Source organism: Larus michahellis, chromosome 3, assembly GCF_964199755.1.
Source record: "Larus michahellis chromosome 3, bLarMic1.1, whole genome shotgun sequence".
Classification (NCBI taxonomy): Eukaryota; Metazoa; Chordata; class Aves; order Charadriiformes; family Laridae; genus Larus; species Larus michahellis.
In genome coordinates, this window is record NC_133898.1 from 44,766,328 (window position 1) to 44,783,934 (window position 17,607).

The 17,607-nt window shown below is 39.2% G+C and overlaps 1 protein-coding gene across 6 annotated transcripts in view; it reads left to right on the forward strand.

Moving 5' to 3' along the window:
- The window catches only part of SMYD3 (SET and MYND domain containing 3), a 417,003-nt gene that overhangs the window by 204,746 nt on the left and 194,650 nt on the right, over positions 1-17,607 (forward strand). Inside the window, exon 1 of one of the 6 annotated variants that reach the window (XM_074579952.1) lies at positions 10,218-10,810. The exons of the other annotated variants lie outside the window; for them this stretch is intronic. The gene's annotated coding sequence lies outside the window, so the exon portion shown is untranslated. Of the gene's footprint in view, positions 1-10,217; positions 10,811-17,607 lie in introns of those variants that run through there. 6 annotated transcript variants of the gene reach the window in all.

Consider the following 17,607-nt stretch of genomic DNA (forward strand, 5'->3'; position numbering starts at 1 on the left):
CTGTGCAATTCCCACCAAAGCGGGGAGCAGCTTTGATTTCAGACAGGGCTCCAAAGAGCTTGAGCCGTAAGTTTGTCTGGCTCTCCTCCAGATTTCTAGATAGTCACAGTTTGCTCCAGGCTTCCTCTGTGCTGAATCATTGCAAATCCCTTTTTTTAATTTGTGGGTGTCAATTTCCCCACATCTGGAACTACCACTGGCATTGCACTGGCAGGGATAAAAGCCCACCTGCATTTCAAAAGTGCATGTCTGCTACATTGTCTTACACAGTTGTCAGCAGGAAAACACTGCCTGTCTTATTCTTGTTTTACTTTTAAAATGCTACTTATCCTATTGCTTCAAGTGAAATGTATGTACGTCTATTCTGGGAGTATGATTTCAAATAGCTGTATTTCAGATATTAAGAAGTGTGGGCTCTCAGGACTTGCATGGGCTGGGAGCAAGTGAAATTAGCAGACTAGAATGAAGTCAAATAAAGTACTGAAGAGCTCGAGTCAGTTTAGGATTACAGCAGGAAGCATAATATGAGGGCCAGCTCTCCCAGTTGTTGAAAGTGTACTTGGCAAGAACTGAGAGGAGAACATACCAGCAGATACTTGGCCTTCTACTAGCTGGTGCTAGTTGGGACTCCCACAGTACCTATTACAAGCTGATGTAATCCTTAGTGGGGGTATCTCTGTACGATACCCACCTGCACTCAGGGAATGGTCTTTGTAGCCAAACTGGCTGCATCCTGTGAAACCAGAGGGTTTGACTCCATAGCAAGACCAGGCTCCTTCGCCCTCAGGAATGGTTAGCGTCTTGGCCTGTAAGATGAAGGTGAAAGGTGTGTGTTAGTTTTATTATACTGTTGGTGGACTACAGACTTCCATGCTGGCTAAAATGCAATGAATTAAGCAGAAATTATTAAAGCCTCTGGCCTGCAGTTTGTCGAGGGGAGCCTTGCACCTGACAGCTGATAGAATTAAGCATTTGCAGCTTAAAGGTGTAGATCCTCAGCGCTTCTGAAGAGCAAATAGGAGTTGAATTATTTACGTTGTTCAGTGCAGATGTCTGGCTTTTAGTCTTATCATTCATCATGGCTCAGCAAGCACCTGTGTTCATACATTGCATCATAAATACTGCAAAATGAATATGTAATTTTCCTTGAATACGACTCTGATTCACAGCCACACAATGACGTGCGCAACAGCTATGCCGTATTACTTGTTAAATAGATATTGGAGAATGATGGTTGAACCCAACCATTCCTGTATATAAGAGATTTCTTTACTTAATAGCCCCTGTGCTAGCAGGGAGTTGTGCTCTTTTAAACTGGACTTAAGCAAGCCAGAATGTCTGAGAAGAGCTTCACTGTAATGCTACTTAAGTTTAATGATCTGATGAACAAAAGCAATCTGTACTTTGTTTTATCTTCTAACTTTGAAAGCATAAATTTAAGGAGTCTCATTGATGCTGATACCTATAGTGATGCGCTCAAGAGCTGAATATGGAGCAGGACTAGAATTCCACAGGTCAGAGGTACAAAACCTGTAGAAAAACCTGAATTCTTTTTTCCTTGCTTAGGAACAAAGGTGAAAGACTCCAGACCTATGTGAATAAATAACCATTTCCAAAACACACATTACAAAGCTGACAAAAAGCCTACACAAAATGGAAAACACAGCTTTGTTGTCACAGTCAGGAAATATGAGGATAAAATTAAATCGTCATGGTGGTTTAAATCTTGCAAAAGAAATGTACCTTATGTGTAGTAATAAGTGAATGAACAACTAAAGAAGACATGGAGCTACTATGATGAGAAGTGGATTAGGGTTAGTTTCGGCTAAGAATCAAGATAATGAAGACTAATATTAAACTCCGTTGTGATGCTGAACATGGGAATAAAGACAGGGCACCTCCCGGAGTAGAAACAACCCCAGTAACATCAGAGGTCGAAGCACGTAAAAAAATTTTAATTCATTCTAATAGAGAAGTGGATGATATCCATCCCTTCATTCTGAACAAATTAGCACATGATTATTAGTAGCACATAAGTTTCATAAAATACTGATTTGTTTGTATGTTCTTAATTATTTGTTAGCAGTGACTTTAGCAAACGGTAGAATAATGCTGATGTGTTGGTAGCAAAATAGGAAGTCATCAGCAGTGGAAATGAAAAATAAGGTCATGTTGTTCATCAGTCAAGAGAAACTGGAATGAAAGAACCCTAGAATAATTTAGGTTTAAAGTAACCTCCAGGGGGTCACCTAGTACAACCCCCTTTTCAAAAGAGGTCTAATTAGATCAGGTTGCTCCAGGCTGTGTCCAGTCAAGTCTTTAATACCCCCAAGGAGGGAGATCTACAACTGCTCTGGGCAATCTGTTTCAGTATTTGATCACCTTGTGGTAAAGAAAAAATAAATCCTTATATTGAATGGAATTTCCAACATGTGTCTGTTGTCTCTTGTCCTACTGCTGTGCACTGTCGTGAAGAGTCTTGCTTCGGCTTCTCTGTATCCTCCAGTCAGGTAGCTCAGGAAAGGAAACTAGATCAACTCGAGTTGCAGGGGTTGGAGATTGATAACAATAACTCTTTATGAAGTGGGAATCACCAGTTTTAGTGATTTCTATCAGCCTGGAAATGACTGACCAGTAGGTACAGACCGATGTATACTGCTCATCCATACCATGAACCACCAACACCAACCACTAGGGAGGTGCTGCCACAAAAAGGCAAATGCACTCCTGAAATTTATTGGCTCAGGAATTTCCAGGGATCGTTTTTAAATGTAGCTCAAGTCCTGTTAGAGATGGATGAAATCAAAATGGAGCAGGGCTATGAAAATGGTTGATTATGGGGAGTAGGAAGGAACAAGAGAGTTTGATTTGTTCAGACAGGTTGAACGAAAACTTTGAAAGACATCTTGCTGGTCTCTGTAACTGCATTAGCACTAAGAGGTATAAATGGGAAGGGATAGATGAAGACTCTTAATTAGAAAAAGGTTTTAAACATGAAAGCAGTGAGGTTTTAGAGCAGTTTTCAGAAAGAGCGTTTGTAAAAATATGTGAAACAGAAAAAAACCAAAAATGACTGACATGGGGGGCTGCTGGGGTAGCCCTTTGCTGAGTATGCCAATTGGTTTTCAGGGTAGACATTGTGTTCAGGGGAAATCTGCTTGGCATTTCAGTACACAAGGTAGCGCAGGCAAGCTTACGTTTTGATTGCTCCAGTCATGCCCTGGTATTTCCCGAGCACATGGACGGGATAAGCAGCGTGTACGCAGTTGGACTGGCAAATCCCAGGTGCTCCCCGGTGCCTGCACATGTGCTCTGGCCTTGGCTCGTCTATGTGCGGTAAGACCTGACACATCATGAAAAGCTCAGTTTTACTCTTTGGGTGGGTGGGTGGGTGGGTGTGTGAACCCTCAGTGCAATGAGCCTACTTAGGTGCAGGGCTTTGCCAGTGTGTCAGCCGGCTGGGCATGAGCTTTGCATGTGCATTCCTGCTGGGGAAATTCAAGATACAAATGTGGCAGCCCATAGGAAGAAGCATTTGTGAAAGAGATTGTATAACGTGTACCCAATGTGGACCCTGGGTCCTTGTGCTTTCAAACCCAGGTCTTTCTAATTCTTGAGCAGTCACAGTGTTTTTCCATAACTAAACAAAAATAACCATTTTCTTAGAATGCTGACTGATTTTTTTTTTTTTTCCCCCAATTATGTGTTTAATTTGGCAGCATTATGTGCCCTTACAAGCAATTTAAGCTAAATCATGAAAGTGAAAGTTGAGTTAGTGTTTGTTAATCCTGTTAAGAATTTGGTTTGGACACCCTGGTTCTGAAGCAAACTAACTTAAAGTGAATTCCACTATTTGTGTTTCTGAAGTCATGATTTGAAGTTCTCAGTTGTTACAGCATTTCTGTATTTTATATTTAATTTTAAAACTATTATGTATTTTGTGACCGTAAATTGGAAAGAGCAATGTGAGGTCATTGATGAAACAGAAAGATATTTTAGTGTAAAATAGCAGGTTAGTGTTAAGCGTATCAGGAGTAACAAAGAGAGGGCTTAGAAGGAATACAGAAATACCAATAAACAAATAGATGAGGGGCAATGAGTGACATGACAGTTCAAATTAAGGAAAAGTATGGAAATATTAAAGGGTATTTGAGGGAAATATTTTTTTGTAACAGGAAAGTATTAAGAATTTTATCAATAGAATAGTTTCTTTTCCAGTATTTAAAAATCAAAAGCAGACGGTAAAAAATAAGAGTGCTGGTGAGAGATGGAATGAACAATGGTTGGGAAAAGTATATGCTGCTAAAAAAGAAACAGAAGCTGCCTGCTCAAAAAGGGGCTGTCTGACAGATAATCAACTGATGTTTGTATCAAGGTCAGTCACTGGCAGTGACTGCAGTGTCTCGAATTTTTTAGGTAAAAAAAATCTTTGAACTAGATTGATCCATAGGAGTATTTACACTGAATTAATGGAACTGCAGAAAGGGTTGTATGAGCCCCCATTGTTTTGGTTTAGATTTTGCGTAGCAAAGCTCAGCATTATTGTATTTTTTGTCATTGTGAGTTTTTATTAACGTGCAAAGCTAAAAATAACGACACATGTGCTGCATTTCAAATGTCACCTTTTAGCACAAGCACAGACTTTCAACCCCACCAACCACTGAGCTTCTGAAATTATTTGTTGGGATGAATGACTTTACCCAAAGCATAGGTTGGATAAATCCATACAAATTTGCCAGCTTCCGGAACAAAACTTCCATCAATTTCTTGTAATGTAATTGTGCATATCTGTTTCTAAGTAGTTTTTGTGCTGGTAACATGAACAAGTGTTTGATGTTTGGAGAAAGGAGTGTTTTCAAAAATGAGATCTGGAGCTGTTGCATTGCCATACTGGGAAAAGCTGAAAGCAAAGGGATCGACCGTACTGCAGCTTTCATGTACCTGCTTTCATCTCGACACTGATGACTTTCAACATGAAGGAGGGGAACTTGTTTACAGGGAAGAGATGCAGATTTTCTAAAGCGAATCAGCTGAGTTTGTATCATCAGAAATAATTGTTCCAATACATGTGAGAACTTACCCAGATTAAGTCAAACCTGTAACAGAAATCATGGTATTACTTAAAAATCTATTGGCAGGAGGAATTTCCCTCTCCGAGTTCCCTTCTGAATTTGAGGCCAAAATCTACAATCCTTGGTCCAGCAAAACTTAGTTCATGATCTGTTTGAGTAGGAATTATAGAATTTTGCCCCATTTTAACGTAAGGAATTTTAGCAAAGAACTGTAGTGCATTGTTATGGTAAATGTTCAGGTATAATGAGACTACACAGAGATCTACATTTAATTTACAGGTTTTGATTTTTAATGCTATTGATCATGAAAGTCATTAGGCTTGATATAAGCCTTTTCACCTGTTACCAGTATCTGGATAATAGTTGTTGTTTGCAGTTTTGGGATAGAGAGAACAAAGTGATTGTTGTTCTTTGGTAATAAATAAGGTTCTGACTCATACTGAAACACTAACTCAGTGGATGCGAGTTCATTGATGTTTATTTTTATAGGGACCACATCAATCCTGATTTTTTTTATTATTATTTGTGGAAAATTACATTTAAGAGAGAGTGGCAAAACTGTATTAAATGTTTTTGAGTGCAATGAAATATGCTGGAAAAAAATGCTTTCTTTGAGCACAAACATTTGATCCACATACCATTTAAAAATCAGCGAAAGTTTGATTTCAATATGCTTTTGATTAGGCCACGGTGTGTAACATATTTGAAGTTTGGTGCATCTTAAATACCTTTGAAAGCTGGAGCACTATGTTTAGGAAGTGAACAAAAGCAAACTATTTAAGGAAGTAACTGTCATTATTGTGTATGAAATTTTGGTGTAGCCAAGTAGATTAGTTATAGTATATGTGGGGGGTGTTTGTGAATCAGAAACACAATATCCTATCAGAGAAATAACATGTGCACATTACATAAATATATACCGAAACAGAATTTAACCTTAAATTACTTATATTTGTGGTCCAAAGGAATGCATCCTTCTCTCTGGGCATAAGTGGAAGAAACTAACTGATAGGATCTCATCTGGGGTCAAAGGAGGGTGTTAGTTTTCATAAGAGATTTTTGGTACAAAAAAAAAAAAAAGCAGATTTCTTTTGAGATTAGAGTGGAAGAAACCCAGAATTTTGGGGGAGAGCTAGAGGGATGCTTCTTATCCTTTAAAGGGAAAGCATTTCTGCAGATATATGTTGCTGTGCAAACAGAAACGTGTCTTTTCCTTTTTACCTCGCTGGATGTTGACATTGTTAATATGATTAACATGTATGTATAAAACCCTGGAAGCTGGAGACCCTCCTTTGTGAGTTTAGAAATCTGTAGCAGTGTGGGTTTGTTGTGCTTGTTCAAAACATAGGGAAACACTCTCATTTCTTGCAGGTGACAAATGAATTGTAGCCTCTTGACTGAAAGCACATCCTTGCATCTTGTAGCCTCATTCAGCTATGTCAGATGTTTATATGACGAGCTAGCCATTCAATGAATTAATGGCGTCAAAGAGCAAACCAGGAGAACACCTACAGTCTCTTAAGTTGTTTTTCCCTCTTTCTAAACCTGGTAAAAATGTAACTTTTGCTGATTTCCTGAGGTCGGCGAAGGCTTTTCAACAGCTTTCTATAAATTGTTGAGAGTATTATATTTCTGCTTCCTGGAGGGAAATGTGCATGGTAGGATTCAAGCCAGTCATTTAAGTTATCCCCAGGGACATGGCACCAGATTGCACTGTTAGTGCCTTTTTATTGTCGTCATAAGAAGACAGCAACTGTTGCATAAATGGAATTTTTGGATGAAGAATTTATTGAGGGCAAATCCTGGCCATGTTTCTGTGTCCAGCTTGAAGCAGAACTTGTCCAGTGTGCAGGAGGGAAGAGGAGGACATGAGGTGCTATGAAAAGGCAGGCTGGTAAAGTTGTGAAGCCAAATCGAGTCTATTTGAGTGCTTGTGTTGAGTAGGAGCAGATGCAGAACTGCCAGTCAGCTTTCTGTTGGAGAAGACATGTAAGATTTGAAGAATCTTGGTTCTTCCTTGAAGCAGAGCACCTTGAGGCAGAATTATTTACAAACAGCAAGTAACGGCCCTGTGCAAACACCAGGGCTGGATCTCCTGGGAAATTACAGCTGTTTCCAGAGTTCACTTTAATTGGAGAAGGTTTTCATAGCGGCTTTTCCTTCCCTTCAACCGGTTTGCAAGTTCAGATTTTTCCAGTTTCCCGAAGACTCAGCAGTGCTCATCACTCCCTGCGACAAGGACAGCAGACCTGTGTGTCTGTGCCACCCCAAGTCTTCACTGTCACTTGCTGGCACCTTTCTTTGGCTTCCCCAGGGGTGCACTCTGGGTCAGGGGGCACCAGCAGCATGTTGTGCCCCTGGAGCCACAAGGAAGGGCTCGGGAAGCTGTTTGCCCAGGGTTGGTGTTGAGGACAGTTTGTCCCAGAGCAGCGAGTTTGAGCTCCTCAGGGCATATTTCTGTTTCTCATGGTGAAATGTATTTCTGAATACTAATCACCGTTTACGACTACTTTAACGTCTGCTGAGGGACTTAGCTCAAGGGGAGAAAAAACAAAAAAGGTAATAATTTCAAAAGAGTACAAAGGCTGCATTTTTAGCATGTAATAGTTTCAAAAGAGTACAAAGGCCGCATTTTTTAGCAAAGCATTTGGCTTGCTTTACATTAAACTTGCCCTCAAGTTCCATATTTATTTTTAATATATTACTCCTAGAGCTTCTCTTCCTCCACAGTGATTTTCCCTTGCTGAATAACATCCGCTCAGCTTTCCTTGTCCCAAACAGAGCTGTCAATCTTAAAGATTAAATTGGCATCATCCTTTCCCCAGCCCCAGCTGTTCTTGGCTTCCTTTGAGTTCTTGTCAGTGCAATCAAAGTATAGTGCACTTGTACCCATATATTTTAGGATCTATACTGGTTTTGTTTCTTTTGGATAGTACCCAGTCTATCACAGTGGTCAAAATTGTTTCTGGCATCCATGGAGATAATTATAGTGTGTCATAATGTTGTGAATAGTGTATTGCATTAACCTCCTTACATCACCAGGGGAATTCTAGATATGAAAAGTAACTGTTGGGCTTATAGTCAGAAATATAAAGATTGCCATTTTTCTGTACTTTTTATCATCATTGATTAACAAGGTTGCCTTAAAAGAAGAACATACCTATGAGCCTATTCTGGATTTATTTAGGCTGCACATGAGACCTCCTTCAAATTTTGAGCTGAGATGAAATGAACTTAACAAGAATTCTGGCATAATCAATGGCAAAGCTTATCATGGGCAATGTCTTGCCATTTTTAAGGCTGCACCGCTGATTCTGTCTTCATCCCTGTGATATTTATTTATTTATTTTTCTTCCCAAAACATACCTTTTATTTTCGACAAGATTTTGTTCAAATTTTTATTCTGTTTTAAATCTTGAAAACAAAAGATGCCATTGCTGTGATGGATTGTAATAGATGATGTTTCTAAACAATGTTCCATTCCACTTCTCTGTTATGGAAGCTGCCAGGACATCAATATGAATGCAGGGTGGATTTATGTGTCTACGATTTGGACGTTGTGTGTGTGTTGTAAAATGTGAATTTGGTACATCTGTGGACTGTATATTCAAAAGATTTGTGGCGTGTTCATATACGTTTTGTGATTTAAGGGATTAATAACACAATATTTGGTATAACAGTGCCAAAGATGCTGCATGCCAAATAGCATTCAGACAATTTTCTGGGAACTTTGGGTTTAGGTGAAAAACCCATTAACTCCATTAACCTCAATCCTTTTTATCTCTAGGGGCCACAATAGTAGGGTATCTGCTGTAAAAAGATGTGATGTCTGACTGTAGTACATATTTAGAACTGTTTAATTACAAGATTGCACCAATGAAACATGGGCTGTCTGTTTATTTAACTCCTTCTTTGATATTTCTATTTTGAAAAATGCTAAACTCCAGAATTTATCTGTTTCTATGAAAACGCCCTCCTGATAGAGGAAGTTGGACGAGATGACATCCAGAGGCTCCTTCCGACCAGTATTTCTATCATTGTTGATTAAAGACACTGCTGTTAATGACTTACAACCTTGCAAATTTCTCACCTTTGACAGAAACAAAGATAGTAACAGATGCTGCTTTTGTAGTTTTCAGAAGGAAGAAAGTTTTGAAAGAAAAATGAGGCCAAGATGTGGAAATGGGAGTGCTCTTACCCAACTTTCAGTGAGTGTATACAGTGCTTTAGTGGAGTTTGCTAATGAATTTAATTATATAAATTGTGAAATTCTGTATAATATAAACAATATTGGTTCATGGTTCCTGTACAGTTAGTCCAGAAAATGAACATCCTAGAGATGGTACCTTGTAGGGTGCTTGTATTCCATGTTACAGAGGCTCATCTTAGATGAGACAGAAGCAGTTCTGAGAGTCAGAGCAAACAGGTCTTTGTGCAAGTCATTTCTCTCAGCAGTCTCACCGTCACCTTGGGGCCAGTGAAGTTCACGTGATAAGGCATTTTGGCTGAGACTGAGCTTTGCACAGCCCATCACAGTATTCAACCTGGAGTTTGTAATTTGTGTTTCTTTTATACTAAATCCTTGGTTCACTCCATTCTTCCAGCTAACTCTGGTATTAAAATTAGGAATGACTAACCACCAACCCACCTAAATGATGTCCGCTCTCCTACCCAGTTTATTGTGCTGTTAAGTAACTCGCTTTGTTTGATTTGTTTTGCAGGTAAGTAGCTCTTAGCACCTGTTAGTCAGCAATTTAAGGTAAGTATATTTTGTACTTAGCAACAAACTAAGTTAAAGTCGTTTTTTGTTCTTTAAAGGGAATATATAAACTAGAAAGTTAGTCATACGATAAAATTTGTTTCAGATGCTAGTCTGTGCCCAGAATCTTTGCAGATGTTATGGATTTACAAAGTTTTTTCTCCTCAAAGCATTATTCATCTGTTGCAAGAAGAAATAAATATAAATACTCAAGGCAGTATTTCAAGGAAGTTGAGCAAACAATGTTTACTTTAAACAAAATAAACAAATGAGGGTTTATTTTTTACTCTCAACTCCATTCAGCTATCGTAATCATGGAAGTTGTTTGGAACTAAATGAAAATCTCATACACAAATGCAGCACGTAAACCTCGGTGTTCCTTTAACTTCTTTTGCTACAAGATATTTCTTAGACTCTTCTGCTTATCCTGTCTTTGGCTTGATGAAAATACTATTAATGCTTAATTCTTATCTATATACTTAAATGGATAGATCTCAATGTGCTTTCTAAAAGATGCCAATGTCATCATCCTTATTGTTCAGCTGGGTTCTCAGCCTCTCCAGAGGCAGCTAATATGCTGTGAAAGGTGTTACAGCTTTGTAGTGCAGTGTTTGGAATTTAGTACGTGGTACATTTTTTCTTGTGGTAAGACTGATAGACTCTCAGCACTTGACACAGATGCTGTTTGAGCATTTGATGCTCTTAGAAAGTCACTGTGTTTTTCCTCCTCGTAGTTTTAACTTTGTAGATTTATTGTTATTGAATGACTTCATACAGTTCTTACCTTTCTTTTCTTTTTTGTCTTTCTTTTTTTAAAAAAACCCCACATTTTCTCCATTTTTATCTTCATAGGTCCTGTTTTTTGTCCGGGAGCATTTTTATTTTGAATTCATATTGTTTTTTTCAACTGATCACACAACTCAGTCGTCCTTAGTCACAGAGGATTTTCTCTCATCCTTACCATACCTTGACAACACTCGTAAGTTCTTGATCTAGTCTATGTTTATTTTAAACTCCAGTCATTCAAATGTATTTGTTATACCAGTGCCTTAATTAGCTGATTTTCTTTGACTATATTTTCTCATTTTCCCAAGGCATCTTCTCCAGAGGTTTCCATTACTTGTGCTGCCTGCTTTCTGTCATCTTTTGTAAAATGTTTTGGCAGAGGATTATTGCTCTACGTCAACTATAATTTTCTTCCCAAAGGTTTTCCTAATACATATTTGTGCATGCACAGGCATAAGTGAGGTAGATGTGAAGTTGTATTTAAACACAGGCTGACAGAGAGATAAGATGTGTCTCTGCTAAATCTGTCTAGACCCAAATCTGGACATGGAGTTCCATATTCTCTGCAGAGGTCAACTCTGAATGCCTTCTGCTTTTGATACACAATTATCATCTTGCATCCCCATTTTATCTGTTGCGTGCTAAGTTGGTTACATTGCTGTGTTTCCATAATTCAATTTTTTGAGAGCAGATTACAGGGCTGGTATGGTCAAATAAGGATGAATGGATTGCTTTTCATTTTTTTTTTTATTTTTTTTTTTCCTTTGTTCTGTCTAGCCCCAGAGGTGGGGAGGTAGGTCTTGGACTTCCAGCTTTTCCTGGCAGAGACTTAACTCCTCGTCCATCTGCAGGGAAGGGTTTCAAAAAGTGCTTTCCTAACTCTAATGCCTCATGTTAGGCGTGGAATTAAGAAAATCTAGCTGGAACTGCTGACCACGCGGTGGCTATCCCAGTTCAAAGCACTAGTAGTCTTTTTGGCTGAAAAAGTTACCTCTGAACAGCAGAGGTAAAAAAAACAAACAACAATGCAAAACCCGGGTGCTAATTGACTCACATATTTTATTTTCAGGGGGTAGGGGGGGTGGGTTGTATACTTTTTACGTAATGTACTTTCAATACGTTTCACTAACACTGAACATACTTCCTAGCATATTCTTCCACCTTCGAGCAGAAACATAATATCTCATATATGCAAGTCATACTGCAAAAGCAAATCTTAGGATATTATCGTCTCAGAAATTCATAGCATGCAGTTCTGCATATTGTTTCTGAGGCAATGTTTTCAAAAAGGTTGTATAAACATGAAGACTTAACAACGATTCAATTCAAATTCTCTTCCACGAATACACTGCAAATAGTAGCATGGGAAACTTTTTAAAGTGTAATAGGCGTAAAAAAAATAAAGGGTGAAAGAATCATCGCTATTAAAATGGTGCCTCTATAATTACAATGAGTTTTATAGTTAAAGGACTGAAATATGTCACAAGATTATGTATGAAAAATATGATGCATCTCTTCAAAACAATATCCCTTATTCTTGAAGTGCTGAACACTTCTGTGCAGTTTTTCCAACAGACTGGTCATTTGGACAGATAAAATTAATGTTTTAAAATTTTCTTGTATGTAAGAAAATTCTTGTATCTTGAATTATGTTTATTGTTACTGTTGCAAGTGATCCCAATCAGCCAAGACAATGCCTTACATGCATGAAAGTTCCTAGAAAAGTGACTAGTGAGTGCACCTCTGCGGTTTATGAAAGTATTTCAAGAGGTAATATTTTTTTTTGCTTTTACCTGGGCATTTCTGTGCTGAAGCAGTTGAAAATAAATTAATTCTTCAAAGAAACTAATGAAAAAATGTCCTCTCAAAAAGTGGTTTTTACCTCCTCTTCTGGATGAGCCTATTAATTAACGGTAGCCTTAACAGAAAGTTCACCCTCTGTTAATCTGTTGACTGTGGTTTGGGATGGGCACTGCTACGCACCTTCCCCAGGGGGGCTTCCTGGCTCTGTGACAGTGTGGGAAAGGAAGACCAGTCTGTCCTCGTTCCCCCTGTCAGCAAGAAGCAGCCGTGATCACCTGTACTTTCACTGTAACATTTCTCGCACTGTTTTATCTTTGCTGTTTTTCCTTTGGTACCTGTTTTGGTGTCGTACTCTTTATTCTGAAACACTATAAATTCTGGTCGGAAATTGCGTTTTACATTTTCCCATGAGTATCATCAGCTTTATAACAAGGTGCGTAAAATACTGAACATCAATGGAAATAATGGTCCCGTTTCCTTTGTCTCGGTAGTTGTATAGTACCTCCCTTTTGTAGGCAGTAAAGATTAGATCTCCTATTGGCTTTAGTTGGCAGGGATTTACTCTCATATAGTACCAAAAACCAAAAGCAGATTGTGTCGATAGAAATAATTATATTTGATCTAACACATCCCATTTCGTGTCTTATCTAAGTAAAGCAGCTAGATTATGTATTTATTAAAATAATAATAGAATAAAAGTTCATGTCTGTGTGACTCCATTTTAACATGCAACTGTCACATTCACTCACTATTTTATAACTCTTTCATTACTGTAGTTTCATCAGTGAAGGAAAGAATAAAAACAGTGGCTGTCTGAGAGATGTATCTGTGACTTTCTGTTCTCAATGAGTTACTCTGATACATTTATGTCTTGTGGTTCTCAAAATTTTGTGCTAGGTGCCTTGTTGGAATACGTAAGGTGAAAATTCAGGTGCTATCTTGGAAGTGTGAAAGGTATGCTCTCACTTTCACTAGGCTTTCTAAAACACTTGGGAAAAGGGATGAGAGCAAAAGGGCTATTTTATACAGCAAGAGGACAAGGTGTTAATTTCTTCAATTGAAAAATTTAAAATCCCACCTTCATATCAGAGGATAGCTATTTGGGAGTTTGTTCTTGTGGAAAATTGAAGGGATTGATTGAAGATTTTGTAGTTCAGTAGTTGTTGAAATGTAACAAGTTGGTTTGGTTGTTTCCTACTATTTCCCTTTAGCACCCTTTAAAACAAGCCCCATTTTAGCTTGTTTAAATGTTACAAGTTACATCAGGCAGAAATATGTCGCTTGGTTTCCTGAGAGTAGAAGGGTCTCGATGTGATCCTGTTTAAAGTTCCCAGTCTCCAGGTTGGAGGAGCGTACGCCATTTATGGAGCAGCACAGGTGGCAATTTCTCTGCGCTGTTTCGTCAGTGTGCCTCAGGAGGAAAATCTGAGGGACCGCATCTGGGTGTACGAGAGGATGTCCCTCTTTTTATGACTTTCATCTCTTTTTCCTGTCTGCAGGCCCTTTCCACAGTATTGCAAATTAATGCTAACTTCAGTGGTGGCTTTGATGGTTTTGGGTACTTGTCTACAGGCTAGGTCGATACTGCCAAGATAATGTCACTGAGCAGCCAGGTGCTGCTAAATCATAGTGGTGATCAAAATGGTTTGTTGGGCTGAATTCATACTAATAGCTTATAGAGAAATTTCTGTTCCCTGTTATAATTTTTTTAAAAGTTTTTATTTTTTCTGTGTGCTTTGTAATGCTTTCAAAACAACAGCCATTTTGCTAACTTGACTTCGAAGCTAAAAACGGCAAGTTACAAACTAGAACCAGCTTATGTGATGTCTACACCCCACTTAGAGCAAGGGGCTGCCTGGGCCCTGGTGCTGCTGCTGCTCAGGTCCTCTCTTCTGCACCCAAAGTGTCCTGTAGCGTGTGCGAGAGCAGGACCCTGTCCTTCAGCCAAGCAGCGCAGGCTGGTTGCGAGCAGGGATGCTGGCGTCCCTGGTATTGTGGCCATGCCCTATACTCCAGGCTTGTGAGTAACTAATATGTGCAACTTGGCATACTTTTTAACATTAAAAATCACAGGGTCTTGGAAAGAGGGAATGTCAGTTGCAGTAGAGGTGCACCCGCTGAGATGGTAAGCTGTGATTAATCGAAGTCTGAAAATCATTTAGCTTTTTGTGGAAGGAAACAGTTCAGCGTATATATGCTTAAAGTCCTGTGGGTTTTAGTCACTGTTTTTTTGTAGCTACAACAAAAATACAATTCCTATTCCTGTGATGAGCTTCCATGTGGTTATTACTGAGATATGGTCATTTGTTAAAACTTAATGGAGCACAAAATGGAGTGTCTCAACAAATGCATCTGTATTCATGTTTTAATTCAGACCAGGAGTGCCCTTCTGAAGATAATTTCCCCTTCAGTTGGTTTTAGTTGAGCGTCAGTCCTGGAGTGCACAAACTTGACACTTTTTTTTTTTCTTTTGCTATACTAGAGGATGTGCCCAGGGAGTCCTGAACACACTCCAGGTGAAAATGAGTTTCAGGACAAGGCACCAAAACAGAGCTAGTCTGAAGTTTAAACAAAGAAACAGAAAAATCTGAAATATGTACACTAGGGATGACAGATCCTTAGCACTAAATTTTGCTCTACAGACCAGTTCCTATTTGTCTGTGATAGCTGCTACCATATACCTAGCCAGTGCTACCATATGCCTTTTGTGTGCTTACTGCTTCATGGAGTTAAAACATCTCCGTTTGACAAAGACACTGTGTCCACTTTTACAATTTATACTAATACAGTTCCTGCATAAAATCTTATGCTTTTCGTAGTGCTTACTACTGATAAAATACCACGTAAATGTGTGTCATTCTGCAGATTGGGAAGATGAGTGTTGGTAAGTGAGGAGTGGTAAAGCTGAGAATTATGAAATGTGTGCTTCTGCCCAGTTTTTAAAAGCATTCATGCATTTCTTCCTTTGAAAAAGCCAATTCTTGATTGATTCAATCCTGAAAAGATGAGTTAGAATCTTTGTTTTAGCATTAGAGGTGCATGAACCTCAGTGTGGCTACTTGTGCTGGGTCATTGTTGCTGCATCTTAGTCTTCTGAATACTTTGAAGAATGAAATAAGGTTGCTGTGGGTTTTGACGATATCCTGTTCTAAGCACTGTGCAAAGCTTCAGCACCTTTCTGTACACCAGTTGCGCATGCCTGATTAACAACATAACGATTCAGCTCATGAAATTGCTGAATGAAGTTCAGTGTTACTGAGGGCTGAGCGAAGATGCCATGAAGTTGCTTGTGCGACAAGTATAAGCCAGTGTGTCAGTGTAGGGGAGGCTGCTGGTGAGTGAGAGACAAAAACTGACTGGAAAAAACAAGGATTAAAAAAAAGCAGAGGAGATGAGTGCACTATAAAAACATTCATACTCCGTAACAAAGTTTTTCCTATTACAAATGCTAAGGATGGGTTAAAAAAATTGCTTCTGGGCCACTGTTGTTCACATATGCAATGAAATTCGTAAGAATTTGATTGCAGCTGTAATAATTTCCTCTTATAAACAACAATCTCAAACTGCCACAGAAAGAAGGTTGCTGTCATTACCCCATTTCTGTGGGGGGGGAAATGAGATGATGAAGGGGTGAAATGACTTGTTTGAAGTCACTCAGCTGATACAAACAGACTGAGAAACAGTTCCCAGATCTCCCTGAAGTCTCAGGCCAGCATTCAGTATGCACAGTATCTAAAAAGCAGCAAACACCAGTTTGTGTCCCTGTGGCGTAGGGTGGGCTCTGCGTGGGGGTGCTCACCCAGCCTCTGGAAGCTGTCGCCGCTCTGGTGGCCTCCTCACCCTGCATAGTACCTGATCTGGGATGGGGAGGAGGAAAACTGGAGGTGGACGACTCCTCCTTCTCCCAGAGGTGGCCAGTGTCATCCAGGTGCTACCAAAAGTTATTTGCATTCATGCAAATTTCATACGTAATCTAACTCCATACTTTAAACTGTTTATATGAGCTACTGTGATGTCCAAATTTTGTTGAGTGGCAATATTGTCAGTAAGTTGTCCCTCATCATTTTCTAGGGATTAGTAAGTTCATTTTGTGTTCTTTGATAGTGCTTATTATCTAATTTATTTTAAATGGTTCGTGTCAGTTCAGTAAATACTGGTTCTGATTTAAAAAGCATTTTCACAGGTGCTTTACTACATTTGTATTCAAGAGGCATATGCTCCTTTTGAATCCATTAGATGTAATCACATGCATACATCATATGGATGTGCAGTTACTTTCAGAAGCAGATGTTTCCACCCACATACGGACAGATTTCTGTAAGATGAAGTAGAGACTTCTCCATCAGAGAAAACCATTGTCACTGTCAAATTCTTTGGTCTTGTCGCTCTCCTTCGTCTTCCCTAAGTATTAAATCTGGTTCCAAAGTGTGCAAATGACTTCCAGGCAGGGGGAGAGGTGATAAAACATCTCCAGAAAGCCTTTGTAACTTTGCATCAGGAACACGATCCAAGAGTTTCCTTCTGTCAAAGCTGCTGGAAACTTGACAGTGTGTGTGTTGCTTGCCAGAGAAGCCTCTGGCTCTACTTTACCTTACTCCTGGTAGGCTTTAGACTCAGACTGTGTTCATGGCTTGGTGCTGGGTTAGACGTTAGTTACCATTTCCACTTTCACACCTTTGGACTGGTGATCTTCTAAACTTCAGAGGGAGATCAGACTGTTATGATGGGCGCATGGAGGGTGAAGGTGAAGCAAGGACGTAGGGAAGAAGGCTTTGCAAGATTTCCTGATAGATCTGGTGGCTGCTTTTGCTGTCCGGGTGTCCATTTTCTCAGTGTCGTTTCTGAGCTGCATTCTTCCTCCTGTCCGGTAGATGGTAATGATGTGTTAAAAACGCTGCTTCATCCCTGTTTTGATCGGAGGAAATACAGGATGCACAATCGTGATGTGGTAGGTTCCCAAAGGTTGTATACCACTAATTCATTTTTACTTTTTTTTTTTTTTTAATTAAATTATTTTCTTTTCGTTCCTTGTAGGTTAATCAAGCTGCTGTGGTAGCAAGATCTTGGTCTGTATTGCTCACTCATAATATTTTTGCTTAGATTTTATTAATTGCTTTCACAGATGTCACTGATTTGGTATCATCTGTAGAACTCTTATGAAATACTATGATAAAGGAGGACGGGCTA